Genomic DNA, 17301 nt, shown 5'->3' on the forward strand with positions numbered 1-17301 from the left:
AAGTACAAGAAGACTGACTCTTCCTACTGTCTATGTGTTGAACCATTCCTGTGACACTAGTTACAGATTCCGATGCTTCCCTTCAGGTTTACTGTATCCCTCTGAACTTCTTTTTGACGATGAAACACAGAAATTGCATCGGATTTAAATACAAAAAGCACAATGCCGACTTAAGTACAAGAAGACTGACTCTTCCTACTGTTTATGTTTTGATCGATTCCTGTGACAATAGTTATTGATTCCGATGCTTCACTTCAGGTTTACTGTATCCTTTGGACCTTCTAATTGGCGACGAAATGCTGAAATAGCTTCGGAATTAAATACTAAAGGCACAATGCCGACTTAAGTACTAGAAGACTGACTCTTCTTACTGACTGTTTTGAACTATTCCTGTGACACTTGTTATAGATTCCGAGGCTTCACTTCAGGTTTACTGTATCCCTCTGACCTTCTTATTGACGATGAAACACAGATATTGCATTGGAATTAAATAGAAAAGGCACAATGCCGACTTAAGCACAAAAAGACTGTCTCTTCTTACTGACTATGTTTTGAACCATTCCTGTGACACTAGTTATAGATTCCGATGCTTCACTTCAGGTTTACTGTATCCCTTGCACCTTCTTATTGACGGTGAAACACAGATATTGCATCGGAATTAAATACAAAAGGCACAATGCCGACTTAAGTACAAGAAGACTGACCCTTCTAACTGTCTACGTATTGAACCATTCCTGTGACACAAGTTATAGTTTCCGATGCTTCACTTCAGGTTAACTCTATCCCTAGGACCTTCTTATTGACGATGAAACACAGAAATTGCATCGGAACTAAATACAAAAGGCACAATGCCGACTTATGTACAAGAAGACTGACTCTTCCTACTGTCTATGTTTGAACGATTCCTGTGACATTAGTTATAGATTCCGATGCTTCACTTCAGGTGTACTATATCCTTTGGACTTTCTTATTGGCGACGAAATACAGAAATTGCATTGGAATTAAATAGATAAGGCACATTGCCGACGTAAGTACAAGAAGACTGACTCTTCTTACTGTCTATGTTTTGAACCTTTCCTGTGACACTAGTAATAGATTCCGATGCTTCACTTTAGGTTTACTGTATCCCTTGGACCCTCTTATTGACGAAGAAACACAGAAATTGCATCGGAATTAAATACAAAAGCACAATGCCGACTTAAGTACAAGAAGACTGACCCTTCTTACTGTCTATGTTTTGAACCATTCCTGTGACACTAGATATAGATTCCGATGCTTCACTTCAGGTTTACTGTATCCCTTGCACCTTCTTATTGACGATGAAACACAGATATTGCATCGGAATTAAATACAAAAGGCACAATGCCGACTTAAGTACAAGAAGACTGACCCTTCTTACTGTCTATGTTTAGAACCATTCCTGTGACACTAGTTATAGATTCCGATGCTTCACTTCAGGTTTACTGTATCCCACTGACCTTCTTATTGACGATGAAACACAGAAATTGCATCGGAATTAAAAACAAAAGGCACAATGCCGACTTAAGTACAAGAAGACTGACTCTTCGTACTGACTATGTTTTGAACCATTCCTGTGACACCAGTTATAGATTACGATGATTCACTTCAGGTTTACTGTATCCCTCTGACCTTCTTATTGACGATGAAACACAGATATTGCATCGGAATTAATTAGATAAGGCACAATGCCGACTTAATTACAAGAAGACTGACTCTTCTGTCTATGCTTTGAACCATTCCTGTGACGCTAGTTACAGATTCCGATGCTTCACTTCAGGGTTACTGTATCCCTTGGACCTTCTTATTGACGATGAAACACAGATATTGCATCGGAATTAAATACAAAAGGCACAATGCCGACTTAAGTACAAGAAGACTGACACTTCTTACTGTCTATGTTTAGAACCATTCCTGTGACACTAGTTATAGATTCCAATGCTTCACTACAGGTTTACTGTATCCCTTGCACCTTCTTATTGACGAAGAAACACAGAAATTGCATCGGAATTAAATACAAAAGCACAATGCCGACTTAAGTACAAGAAGACTGACCCTTCTTACTGTCTATGTTTAGAACCATTCCTGTGACACTAGTTATAGATTCCGATGCTTCACTTTAGGTTTACTGCATCCCTTGCACCTTCTTATTGACGATGAAATACAGATATTGCATCGGAATTAAATACAAATGGCACAATGCCGACTTAAGTACAAGAAGACGGACCCTTCTTACTGTCTATGTTTAGAACCATTCCTGTGACACTAGTTATAGATTCCCATGCTTCACTACAGGTTTACTGTATCCCACTGACCTTCTTATTGACGATGAAACACAGAAATTGCATCGGAATTAAAAACAAAATGCACAATGCCGACTTAAGTACAAGAAGACTGACTCTTCGTACTGACTATGTTTTGAACCATTCCTGTGACACTAGTTATAGATTACGATGATTCACTTCAGGTTTACTGTATCCCTCTGAACTTCTTTTTGACGATGAAACACAGAAATTGCATCGGAATTAAATACAAAAAGCACAATGCCGACTTAAGTACAAGAACACTGACTCTTCTTACTGTCTATGTTTTGAACCTTTCCTGTGACACTAGTTATAGATTCCGATGCTTCACTTTAGGTTTACTGTATAACTCTGACCTTCTTTTTGACGAAGAAACACAGAAATTGCATCGGAATTAAATACAAAAGCACAATGCCTACTTAAGTACAAGAAGACTGACTCTTCTTACTGTCTATGTTTGGATCCATTCCTGTGACACTAGTTATAGATTCCGATGCCTCACTTCAGGTTTACTGTATCCCTCTGTCCTTCTTATTGACGTTGAAACACAGATATTGCATCGGAATTAAATAGAAAAGGCACAATGTCGACTTAAGTACAAGAAGACTGACTCTTCTTACTGACTATGTTTTGAACCATTCCTGTGACACTAGTTATACATTCCGATGCTTCACTTCAGGTTTTCTGTATCCCTTGGACCTTCTTATCTACGATGAAACACAGAAATTGCATCGGAATTAAAAAGAAAAGGCACAATGCCGACTTAAGTACAAGAAGACTGACTTTTCTTTCTGTCTATGTTTTAAACCATTCCTGCGACGCTAGTTACAGATTCCGATGCTTCACTTCAGGGTTACTGTATCCCTTGGACCTTCTTATTGACGATGAAACACAGATATTGCATCGGAATTAAATACAAAAGGCACAATGCCGACTAAAGTACAAGAAGACAGACTCTTCCAACTGTCTATGTTTTCAACCATTCCTGTGACACTAGATACAGATTCCGATGCCTCACTTCAGGTTTACTGTATTCCTCTGACCTTCTTTTTGACGATGAAACACAGAAATTGCATCGGAATTAAATACAAAAGGCACAATGCCGACTTAAGTACAAGAAGAGTGACTCTTCCTACTGTCTATGTTTTGAACGATTCCTGTGACATTAGTTATTGATTCCGATGCTTCACTTCAGGTTTACTGTATCCTTTGGACCTTCTAATTGGCGACGAAATGCAGAAATACCTTCGAAATTAAATACAAAAGGCACAATGCCGACTTAAGTACAAGAAGACTGACTCTTCTTTCTGTCTATGTTTTGAACCATTAATGTGACGCTAGTTATAGATTCCGATGCCTCACTTCAGGTTTTCTGTATCCCTCTGACCTTCTTATTGACGATGAAACACAGATATTGCATCGGAATTAAATAGAAAAGGCACAATGCCGACTTAAGTATATAAAGACTGACTCTTCTTACTGTCTATGTTTTGAACCATTCCTGTGACACTAGTTATAGATTCCGATGCTTCACTTCATGTTCACTGAATCCCTGGGACCTTCTAATTGACGATGAAACACAGACATTGCATCGGAAATAAATAGAAAAGGCACAATGCCGACTTAAGTACAAGAAGACTGACTCTTCTTTCTGTCTATGTTTTGAACCATTCCTGTGACGCTAGTTACAGATTCCGATGCTTCACTTCAGGGTTACTGTATCCCTCTGACATTCGTATTGACGATGAAACATAGAAATTGCATCGGAATTAAATACAAAAGGCACAATGCCGACTTAAGTACAAAAAGACTGACTCTTCCTACTGTCTATATTTTGAATCATTCCTGTGACACTAGTTACAGTTTCCGATGCTTCACTTCAGGTTTACTGTATCCCTCTGACCTTCTTTTTGATGATGAAACACAGAAATTGCATCGGACTTAAATACAAAAGGCACAATGCCGACTTAAGTACAAGAAGACTGACACTTCCTACTGTCTATGTTTTGAACGATACCTGTGACATTAGTTATAGATACCGACGCTTCACTTCAGGTTTACTGTATCCTTCGGACCTTCTTATTGCCCCCGAAGTACAGAATTTGCATTGGAATTAAATAGATAAGGCACATTGCCGACGTAAGTACAAGAAGACTGACTCTTCTTACTGTCTATGTTTTGAACCTTTCCTGTGACACTAGTTATAGATTCCGATGCTTCACTTTAGGTTTACTGTATCCCTTGGACCCTCTTATTGACGAAGAAACACAGAAATTGCATCGGAATTAAATACAAAAGCACAATGCCGACTTAAGTACAAGAAGACTGACCCTTCTTACTGTCTATGTTTTGAACCATTCCTGTGACACTAGATATAGATTCCGATGCTTCACTTCAGGTTTACTGTATCCCTTGCACCTTCTTATTGACGATGAAACACAGATATTGCATCGGAATTAAATACAAAAGGCACAATGCCGACTTAAGTACAAGAAGACTGACCCTTCTTACTGTCTATGTTTAGAACCATTCCTGTGACACTAGTTATAGATTCCGATGCTTCACTTCATGTTTACTGTATCCCACTGACCTTCTTATTGACGATGAAACACAGAAATTGCATCGGAATTAAAAACAAAAGGCACAATGCCGACTTAAGTACAAGAAGACTGATTCTTCGTACTGACTATGTTTTGAACCATTCCTGTGACACCAGTTATAGATTACGATGATTCACTTCAGGTTTACTGTATCCCTCTGAACTTCTTTTTGACGATGAAACACAGAAATTGCATCGGAATGAAATACAAAAAGCACAATGCCGACTTAAGTACAAGAAGACTGACTCTTCTTACTGTCTATGTTTTGAACCTTTCCTGTGACACTAGTTATAGATTCCGATACTTCACTTTAGGTTTACAGTTTCCCTTGGACCTTCTTATTGACGAAGAAACACAGAAATTGCATCGGAATTAAATACAAAAGCACATTGCCTATTTAAGTACAAGAAGACTGACTCTTCTTACTGACTATGTTTGGATCCATTCCAGTGACACTAGTTATAGATTCCGATGCCTCACTTCAGGTTTACTGTATCCCTCTGACCTTGTTATTGACGTTGAAACACAGATATTGCATCGGAATTAAATAGAAAAGGCACAATGCCGACTTAAGTACAAGAGGACTGACTCTTCTTTCTGTCTATGTTTTGAACCATTCCTGTGACGCTAGTTATAGAATCCGATGCCTCACTTCAGGTTTTCTGTATCCCTCTGACCTTCTTATTGACGATGAAACACAGATATTGCATCGGAATTAATTAGATAAGGCACAATGCCGACTTAATTACAAGAAGACTGACTCTTCTGTCTATGCTTTGAACCATTCCTGTGACGCTAGTTACAGATTCCGATGCTTCACTTCAGGGTTACTGTATCCCTTGGACCTTCTTATTGACGATGACACACAGATATTGCATCGGAATTAAATACAAAAGGCACAATGCCGACTTAAGTACAAGAAGACTGACTCTTCCTACTGTCTATGTGTTGAACCATTCCTGTGACACTAGTTACAGATTCCGATGCTTCACTTCAGGTTTACTGTATCCCTCTGAACTTCTTTTTGACGATGAAACACAGAAATTGCATCGGATTTAAATACAAAAAGCACAATGCCGACTTAAGTACAAGAAGACTGACTCTTCCTACTGTCTATGTTTTGATCGATTCCTGTGACAATAGTTATTGATTCCGATGCTTCACTTCAGGTTTACTGTATCCTTTGGACCTTCTAATTGGCGACGAAATGCAGAAATAGCTTCGGAATTAAATACTAAAGGCACAATGCCTACTTAAGTACTAGAAGACTGACTCGTCTTACTGACTGTTTTGAACCATTCCTGTGACACTTGATATAGATTCCGAGGCTTCACTTCAGGTTTACTGTATCCGTCTGACCATCTTATTGACGATGAAACACAGATATTGCATTGGAATTAAATAGAAAAGGCACAATGCCGACTTAAGCACAAAAAGACTGTCTCTTCTTACTGACTATGTTTGAACCATTCCTGTGACACAAGTTATAGATTCCGATGCTTCACTTCAGGTTTACTGTATCCCTTGCACCTTCTTATTGACGGTGAAATACAGATATTGCATCGGAATTAAATACAAAAGGCACAATGCCGACTTAAGTACAAGAAGACTGACACTTCTTACTGTCTATGTTTAGAACCATTCCTGTGACACTAGTTATAGATTCCCATGCTTCACTACAGGTTTACTGTATCCCTTGCACCTTCTTATTGACGAAGAAACACAGAAATTGAATCGGAATTAAATACAAAAGCACAATGCCGACTTAAGTACAAGAAGACTGACCCTTCTTACTGTCTATGTTTAGAACCATTCCTGTGACACTAGTTATAGATTCCGATGCTTCACTTTAGGTTTACTGCATCCCTTGCACCTTCTTATTGACGATGAAATACAGATATTGCATCGGAATTAAATACAAAAGGCACAATGCCGACTTAAGTACAAGAAGACGGACCCTTCTTACTGTCTATGTTTAGAACCATTCCTGTGACACTAGTTATAGATTCCCATGCTTCACTACAGGTTTACTGTATCCCACTGACCTTCTTATTGACGATGAAACACAGAAATTGCATCCGAATTAAAAACAAAAGGCACAATGCCGACTTAAGTACAAGAAGACTGACTATTCGTACTGACTATGTTTTGAACCATTCCTGTGACACTAGTTATAGATTACGATGATTCACTTCAGGTTTACTGTATCCCTCTGAACTTCTTTTTGACGATGAAACACAGAAATTGCATCGGAATTAAATACAAAAAGCACAATGCCGACTTAAGTACAAGAACACTGACTCTTCTTACTGTCTATGTTTTGAACCTCTCCTGTGACACTAGTTATAGATTCCGATGCTTCACTTTAGGTTTACTGTATCCCTCTGACCTTCTTTTTGACGAAGAAACACAGAAATTGCATCGGAATTAAATACAAAAGCACAATGCCTACTTAAGTACAAGAAGACTGACTCTTCTTACTGTCTATGTTTGGATCCATTCCTGTGACACTAGTTATAGATTCCGATGCCTCACTTCAGGTTTACTGTATCCCTCTGACCTTCTTATTGACGTTGAAACACAGATATTGCATCGGAATTAAATAGAAAAGGCACAATGTCGACTTAAGTACAAGAAGACTGACTCTTCTTACTGACTATGTTTTGAACCATTCCTGTGACACTAGTTATACATTCCGATGCTTCACTTCAGGTTTTCTGTATCCCTTGGACCTTCTTATCTACGATGAAACACAGAAATTGCATCAGAATTAAAAAGAAAAGGCACAATGCCGACTTAAGTACAAGAAGACTGACTTTTCTTTCTGTCTATGTTTTAAACCATTCCTGCGACGCTAGTTACAGATTCCGATGCTTCACTTCAGGGTTACTGTATCCCTTGGACCTTCTTATTGACGATGAAACACAGATATTGCATCGGAATTAAATACAAAAGGCACAATGCCGACTAAAGTACAAGAAGACAGACTCTTCCAACTGTCTATGTTTTCAACCATTCCTGTGACACTAGATACAGATTCCGATGCCTCACTTCAGGTTTACTGTATTCCTCTGACCTTCTTTTTGACGATGAAACACAGATATTGCATCGGAATTAAATAGAAAAGGCACAATGCCGACTTAAGTATATAAAGACTGACTCTTCTTACTGTCTATGTTTTGAACCATTGCTGTGGCACTAGTTATAGATTCCGATGCTTCACTTCATGTTCACTGAATCCCTGGGACCTTCTAATTGACGATGAAACACAGACAATGCATCGGAAATAAATAGAAAAGGCACAATGCCGACTTAAGTACAAGAAGACTGACACTTCTTTCTGTCTATGTTTTGAACCATTCCTGTGACGCTAGTTACAGATTCCGATGCTTCACTTCAGGGTTACTGTATCCCTCTGACATTCGTATTGACGATGAAACATAGAAATTGCATCGGAATTAAATACGAAAGGCACAATGCCGACTTAAGTACAAAAAGACTGACTCTTCCTACTGTCTATGTTTTGAATCATTCCTGTGACACTAGTTACAGTTTCCGATGCTTCACTTCAGGTTTACTGTATCCCTCTGACCTTCTTTTTGATGATGAAACACAGAAATTGCATCGGACTTAAATACAAAAGGCACAATGCCGACTTAAGTACAAGAAGACTGACACTTCCTACTGTCTATGTTTTGAACGATTCCTGTGACATTAGTTATAGATACCGACGCTTCACTTCAGGTTTACTGTATCCTTCGGACCTTCTTATTGCCCCCGAAGTACGGAATTTGCATCGGAATTAAATACAAAAGGCACAATGCCGACTTATGTACAAGAAGACTGACTCTTCTTACTGACTGTTTTGAACCATTCCTGTGACACTAGTTATATATTCCGATGCTTAACTTCAGGTTTGCTGTATCCCTTGGACCTTCTTATTGACGATGAAACACAGAAAATGCATCGGAATTAAATACAAAAGGCACAATGCCGACTTAAGTACAAGAAGATTGACTCTTCTTACTGACTGTTTTGAACCATTCCTGTGACACTAGTTATATATTCCGATGCTTCACTTCAGGTTTACTGTATCCCTCTGACCTTCTTATTGACGATGAAACACAGAAATTGCATCGGAATTAAATACAAAAGGCAGAATGGCGACTTAAGTATAAGAAGACTGACTCTTCTTACTGACTGTTTTGAACCATTCCTGTGACACCAGTTATAGATTCCGACGCTTCACTTCAGGTTTACTGTATCCCTCTGACCTTCTTTTTGACGATGAATCACAGAAAATGCATCGGAATTAAATAGAAAAGGCACAATGCCGACTTCAGTACCAGTGTGCTCCCTGCCGCCGGTGGATAAGCAGCTGAGCAGCAAGTCGTATACTCCTAGCTCACTCATTTGTTACATAGTTTAATTCTTAATTTCTTTGCGTGTTTTTGGTTCTTGCATTGTTTAATTCATAAATTTCGGGCGTATTATAGTATTTGAGAGTTGTAGCATCGCGTTTTAGTACCTGAATAGTGTAAATTCGCGTAGTCGTTTGTCTACTGTTTTGTTTTGAACGGCCAGTGTCGGTTGGTCGCAGTCAGTGTGCTCCCTGCCGCCGTTGGATAAGCAGCTGAGCAGCAAGTCGTATACTCCTAGCTCACTCATTTGTTACATAGTTTAATTCTTAATTTCTTTGCGTGTTTTTGGTACTTGCTTTGTTTAATTCATAACTTTCGAGCGTATTATAGTATTTGAGGGTTGTAGCATCGCGTTTTAGTACCTGAATAGTGTAAATTCGCGTAGTCGTTTGTCTACTGTTTTGTTTTGAACGGCCAGTGTCGGTTGGTCGCAGTCAGTGTGCTCCCTGCCGCCGTTGGATAAGCAGCTGAGCAGCAAGTCGTATACTCCTAGCTCACTCATTTGTTACATAGTTTAATTCTTAATTTCTTTGCGTGTTTTTGGTTCTTGCATTGTTTAATTCATAAATTTCGGGCGTATTATAGTATTTGAGAGTGTAGCATCGTGTTTTAGTACCTGAATAGTGTAATTTCGCTTAGTCTCCTTCCGCCGCCGAGCAGTGTCAGCAGTGCGCAAGTAGCAGCATTACTGCATTTACTAGGCAATCTTGTATTTTAATAACCGTTTAAATTTTGTCGATTTGTTTGCGCTCTCTGTAGATTAGTTCAGACGTTCTTAGCAAAACAGTTTTTAGCATGGATAGGGACTGCAACTGCTGTGTTCGGATGCAGGCTGAGTTGGCATCCCTTCGCTCCCAGCTTCAGGCAGTGTTGGCTTCGGTCACACAGCTTGAGGCTGTTGCCAATGGGCATCACTGTGGGGGTCGGGATGGGGGTTTGTCGGGGACGGCCAGCTCGTCCCACGCATCCCCTGATCGGACTACGACTGTGGTTGCCCGGGATACTGCCCGCATTGAGGCTGATCCCTCACCTGTGGTAGAGTGGGAGGTCGTTTCAAGGTGTGGCAGGGGGCGAAAGACATTCCGGAGGGCTGAACGGAAAGCCTCTCCAGTTTGTCTGACGAACCGGTTTCAGGCTCTGTCTCAGGCTGATACTGATCTTCGGCCTGACATGGCTGCTTGTCCTGTTCCAGAGGTTGCCCCTCAGTCTGCAAGATCCGGGCAGTCGCAGAGGGTGGGCTTACTGGTAGTTGGGAGCTCCAACGTCAGGCGCGTAATGGGGCCCCTTAGGGAAATGGCAGCAAGAGAGGGGAAGAAAACCAATGTGCACTCCGTGTGCATACCGGGGGGAGTCATTCCAGATGTGGAAAGGATCCTTCCGGATGCCATGAAGGGTACAGGGTGCACCTATCTGCAGGTGGTCGCTCATGTCGGCACCAATGATGTGTGTCGCTATGGATCGGAGGAAATCCTCTCTGGCTTCCGGCGGCTATCTGATTTGGTGAAGACTGCCAGTCTCGCTAGCGGGATGAAAGCAGAGCTCACCATCTGCAGCATCGTCGACAGGACTGACTGCGGACCTTTGGTACAGAGCCGAGTGGAGGGTCTGAATCAGAGGCTGAGACGGTTCTGCGACCGTGTGGGTTGCAGATTCCTCGACTTGCGCCATAGGGTGGTGGGGTTTCGGGTTCCGCTGGATAGGTCAGGAGTCCACTACACGCAACAAGCGGCTACACGGGTAGCAGGGGTTGTGTGGCGTGGGCTGGGCGGTTTTTTAGGTTAGATGGCCTTGGGCAAGTACAGAAAGGGCAACAGCCTCAACGGGTGCGGGGCAAAGTCAGGACATGCGGGGACCAAGCAGCAATCGGTATTGTAATTGTCAACTGTCGAAGCTGCGTTGGTAAAGTACCGGAACTTCAAGCGCTGATAGAAAGCACCGAAGCTGAAATCGTTATAGGTACAGAAAGCTGGCTTAAGCCAGAGATAAATTCTGCCGAAATTTTTACAAAGGTACAGACGGTGTTTAGAAAGGATAGATTGCATGTAACCGGTGGTGGAGTGTTCATCGCTGTTAGTAGTAGTTTATCCTGTAGTGAAGTAGAAGTGGATAGTTCCTGTGAATTATTATGGGTGGAGGTTACACTAAACAACCGAACTAGGTTAATAGTTGGCTCCTTTTACCGACCTCCCGACTCAGCAGCATTAGTAGCAGAACAACTGAGAGAAAATTTGGAATACATTTCACATAAATTTTCTCAGCATGTTATAGTCTTAGGTGGAGATTTCAATTTACCAGATATAGACTGGGACACTCAGATGTTTAGGACGGGTGGTAGGGACAGAGCATCGAGTGACATTATACTGAGTGCACTATCCGAAAATTACCTCGAGCAATTAAACAGAGAACCGACTCGTGGAGATAACATATTGGACCTACTGATAACAAACAGACCCGAACTTTTCGAATCTGTATGTACAGAACAGGGAATCAGTGATCATAAGGCCGTTGCAGCATCCCTGAATATGGAAGTTAATAGGAATATAAAAAAAGGGAGGAAGGTTTATCTGTTTAGCAAGAGTAATAGAAGGCAGATTTCAGACTACCTAACAGATCAAAACGAAAATTTCTGTTCCGACACTGACAATGTTGAGTGTTTATGGAAAAAGTTCAAGGCAATCGTAAAATGCGTTTTAGACAGGTACGTGCCGAGTAAAACTGTGAGGGACGGGAAAAACCCACCGTGGTACAACAACAAAGTTAGGAAACTACTGCGAAAGCAAAGGGAGCTCCACTCCAAGTTTAAACGCAGCCAAAACCTCTCAGACAAACAGAAGCTAAACGATGTCAAAGTTAGCGTAAGGAGGGCTATGCGTGAAGCGTTCATTGAATTCGAAAGTAAAATTCTATGTACCGACTTGACAGAAAATCCTAGGAAGTTCTGGTCTTACGTTAAATCAGTAAGTGGCTCGAAACAGCATATCCAGACACTACGGGATGATGATGGCATTGAAACAGAGGATGACACGCGTACAGCTGAAATACTAAACACCTTTTTCCAAAGCTGTTTCACAGAGGAAGACCGCACTGCAGTTCCTTCTCTAAATCCTCGCACAAACGAAAAAATGGCTGACATCGAAATAAGTGTCCAAGGAATAGAAAAGCAACTGGAATCACTCAATAGAGGAAAGTCCACTGGACCTGACGGGATACCAATTCGATTCTACACAGAGTACGCGAAAGAACTTGCCCCCCTTCTAACAGCCGTGTACCGCAAGTCTCTAGAGGAACGGAGGGTTCCAAATGATTGGAAAAGAGCACAGATAGTCCCAGTCTTCAAGAAGGGTCGTCGAGCAGATGCGCAAAACTATAGACCTATATCTCTTACGTCGATCTCTTGTAGAATTTTAGAACATGTTTTTTGCTCGCGTATCATGTCATTTCTGGAAACCCAGAATCTACTATGTAGGAATCAACATGGATTCCGGAAACAGCGATCGTGTGAGACCCAACTCGCCTTATTTGTTCATGAGACCCAGAAAATATTAGATACAGGCTCCCAGGTAGATGCTATTTTTCTTGACTTCCGGAAGGCGTTCGATACAGTTCCGCACTGTCGCCTGATAAACAAAGTAAGAGCCTACGGAATATCAGACCAGCTGTGTGGCTGGATTGAAGAGTTTTTAGCAAACAGAACACAGCATGTTGTTATCAATGGAGAGACGTCTACAGACGTTAAAGTAACCTCTGGCGTGCCACAGGGGAGTGTTATGGGACCATTGCTTTTCACAATATATATAAATGACCTAGTAGATAGTGTCGGAAGTTCCATGCGGCTTTTCGCGGATGATGCTGTAGTATACAGAGAAGTTGCTGCATTAGAAAATTGTAGCGAAATACAGGAAGATCTGCAGCGGATAGGCACTTGGTGCAGGGAGTGGCAACTGACCCTTAACATAGACAAATGTAATGTATTGCGAATACATAGAAAGAAGGATCCTTTATTGTATGATTATATGATAGCGGAACAAACACTGGTAGCAGTTTCTTCTGTAAAATATCTGGGAGTATGCGTACGGAACGATTTGAAGTGGAATGATCATATAAAACTAATTGTTGGTAAGGCGGGTACCAGGTTGAGATTCATTGGGAGAGTGCTTAGAAAATGTAGTCCATCAACAAAGGAGGTGGCTTACAAAACACTCGTTCGACCTATACTTGAGTATTGCTCATCAGTGTGGGATCCGTACCAGGTCGGGTTGACGGAGGAGATAGAGAAGATCCAAAGAAGAGCGGCGCGTTTCGTCACTGGGTTATTTGGTAACCGTGATAGCGTTACGGAGATGTTTAATAAACTCAAGTGGCAGACTCTGCAAGAGAGGCGCTCTGCATCGCGGTGTAGCTTGCTCGCCAGGTTTCGAGAGGGTGCGTTTTTGGATGAGGTATCGAATATATTGCTTCCCCCTACTTATACTTCCCGAGGAGATCACGAATGTAAAATTAGAGAGATTAGAGCGCGCAAGGAGGCTTTCAGACAGTCGTTTTTCCCGCGAACCATACGCGACTGGAACAGGAAAGGGAGGTAATGACAGTGGCACGTAAAGTGCCCTCCGCCACACACCGTTGGGTGGCTTGCGGAGTATCAATGTAGATGTAGATGTAGAAGAATGACTCTTCCTACTGTCTAAGTTTTGAACCAATCCTGTGACACTAGTTATAGATTCCGATGCTTCACTTCAGATTTACTGTATAACCCTGCACCTTCTTATTGACGATGAAAAAGAGATATTTCACCGGAATTAAGTACAAAAGGCACAATGCCGACTTAAGTACAAGAAGACTGACACTTCTTAATGTCTATGTTTTGAACCATTCCTGTGACACTAGTTATAGATTCCGATGGTTCACTTCAGGTTTACTGTATCCCTCTGACCTTCTTATTGACCATGAAACACAGAAATAGCATCGGACTTAAATACAAAAGGCACAATGCCGACTTAAGTACAAGAAGACTGACTCTTCTTTCTGTCTATGCTTTGAACCATTCCTGTGACGCTAGTTACAGATTACGATGCTTCACTTCAGGGTTACTGTATCCCTCTGACATTCTTATTGACGATTAAACACAGAAATAGCATCGGAATTAAATACAAAAGGCACAATGCCGACTTATGTACAAAAAGACTGACTCTTCCTACTGTCTATGTTTGAATCATTCCTGTGACACTAGTTACAGATTCCGATGCTTCACTTCAGGTTTACTGTATCCCCCTGACCTTCTTTTTGACGATGAAACACAGAAATTGCATCGGACTTAAATACAAAAGGCACAATGCCGACTTAAGTACAAGAAGACAGACACTTCCTACTGTCTATGTTTTGAACGATTCCTGTGACATTAGTTATAGATTCCGACGCTTCACTTCAGGTTTACTGTATCTTTTGGACCTTCTTATTGGCGACGAAGTACAGAAATTGCATCGGAATTATATACAAAAGGCACAATGCCGACTTATGTACAAGAAGACCGACTTTTCTTACTGACTGTTTTGAACCATTCCTGTGACACTAGTTATAGATTCCGATGCTTCACTTCAGGTTTACTGTATCCCTCTGACCTTCTTATTGACGATGAAAGACAGAAATTGCATCGGATTTAAATACAAAAGGCAGAGTGCCGACTTAAGTGTAAGAAGACTGACTCTTCTTACTGACTGTTTTGAACCATTCCTGTGACACCAGTTATAGATTCCGATGCTTCACTTCAGGTTTACTGTATCCCTCTGACCTTCTAATTGACGATGAAACACAGAAATTGCATCGGAATTAAATACAAAAGGCACAATGCCGACTTAAGTAGAAGAAGACTGACTCTTCTTACTGTCTATGATTTGAACCATTCCTGTGACACTAGTTATAGATTCCGATGCTTCACTTCAGGTTTACTGTATCCCTTGCACCTTCTTATTGACGATGAAACACAGATATTGCATCGGAATTAAATACAAAAGGCACAATGCCGACTAAAGTACAAGAAGACTGACTCTTCCAACTGTCTATGTTTTGAACCATTCCTGTGACACTAGATACAGATTCCGATGCCTCACTTCAGGTTTACTGTAACCCCTTGCACCTTCTTATTGACGATGAAACACAGATATTGCATCGGAATTAAATACAAAAGGCACAATGCCGACTAAAGTACAAGAAGACTGACTCTTCCTACTGTCTATGTTTTGAACCATTCCTGTGACACTAGATACAGATTCCGATGCCTCACATCAGGTTTACTGTATCCCTCTGACCTTCTTTTTGACGATGAAACACAGAAATTGCATCGGAATTAAATACAAAAGGCACAATGCCGACTTAAGTACAAGAAGACTGACTCTTCCTACTGTCTATGCATTGAACGATTCCTGTGACATTAGTTATTGATTCCGATGCTTCACTTCAGGTTTACTGTATCCTTTGGACCTTCTAATTGACGACGAAATGCAGAAATAGCTTCGAAATTAGATACAAAAGGCACAATGCCGACTTAAGTACAAGAAGACTGACTCTTCTTTCTGTCTATGTTTTGAACCATTCCTGTGACGCTAGTCATAGATTCCGATACCTCACTTCAGGTTTTCTGTATCCCTCTGACCTTCGTATTGACGATGAAACACAGATATTGCATCGGAATTAAATAGATAAGGCACAATGCCGACTTAAGTACAATAAGACTGAATCTTCTTACTGACTATGCTTTGAACCATTAATGTGACGCTAGTTATAGATTCCGATGCCTCACTTCAGGTTTTCTGTATCCCTCTGACCTTCTTATTGACGATGAAACACAGATATTGCATCGGAATTAAATAGATAAGGCACAATGCCGACTTAAGTACAAGAAGACTGACTCTTCTTACTGACTATGTTTTGAACCATTCCTGTGACACTAGTTATAGATTCCGATGCTTCACTTCAGGTTTACTGTATCCCTGTGACCTTCGTATTGACGATGGAACACAGAAATAGCATCGGAATTAAATAGAAAAGGCACAATGCCGACTTAAGTATAAGAAGACTGACTCTTCTTACTGTCTATGTTTTGATCCATTCCTGTGACACTAGTTATATATTCCGATGCTTCGCTTCATGTTTACTGTATCCCTGGGACCTTCTAATTGACGATGAAACACAGAAATTGCATCGGAAATAAATAGAAAAGGCACAATGCCGACTTAAGTACAAGAAGACTGACTCTTCTTTCTGTCTATGTTGTGAACCATTCCTGTGACGCTAGTTACAGATTCCGATGCTTCACATCAGGGTTACTGTATCCCTCTGACATTCTTATTGACGATGAAACATAGAAATTGCATCGGAATTAAATACAAAAGGCACAATGACGACTTAAGTACAAAAAGACTGACTCTTCCTACTGTCTATGTTTTGAATCATTCCTGTGACACTAGTTACAGTTTCCGATGCTTCACTTCAGATTTACTGTATCCCTCTGACCTTCTTTTTGACGATGAAACACAGAAATTGCATCGGACTTAAATACAAAAGGCACAATGCCGACTTAAGTACAAGAAGACTGACACTTCCTACTGTCTATGATTTGAACCATTCCTGTGACACTAGTTATAGATTCCGATGCTTCACTTCAGGTTTACTGTATCCCTTGGACCTTCTTATTGACGATGAAACACAGAAAATGCATCGGAATTAAATACAAAAGGCACAATGCCGACTTAAGTACAAGAAGATTGACTCTTCTTACTGTCTATGTTTGAACCATTCCTGTGACACTAGTTATATATTCCGATGCTTAACTTCAGGTTTGCTGTATCCCTTGGACCTTCTTATTGACGATGAAACACAGAAAATGCATCGGAATTAAATACAAAAGGCACAATGCCGACTTAAGTACAGGAAGATTGACTCTTCTTACTGACTGTTTTGAACCAT

This window comes from Schistocerca serialis, unplaced genomic scaffold (genome assembly GCF_023864345.2).
Source record: "Schistocerca serialis cubense isolate TAMUIC-IGC-003099 unplaced genomic scaffold, iqSchSeri2.2 HiC_scaffold_1417, whole genome shotgun sequence".
Classification (NCBI taxonomy): Eukaryota; Metazoa; Arthropoda; class Insecta; order Orthoptera; family Acrididae; genus Schistocerca; species Schistocerca serialis.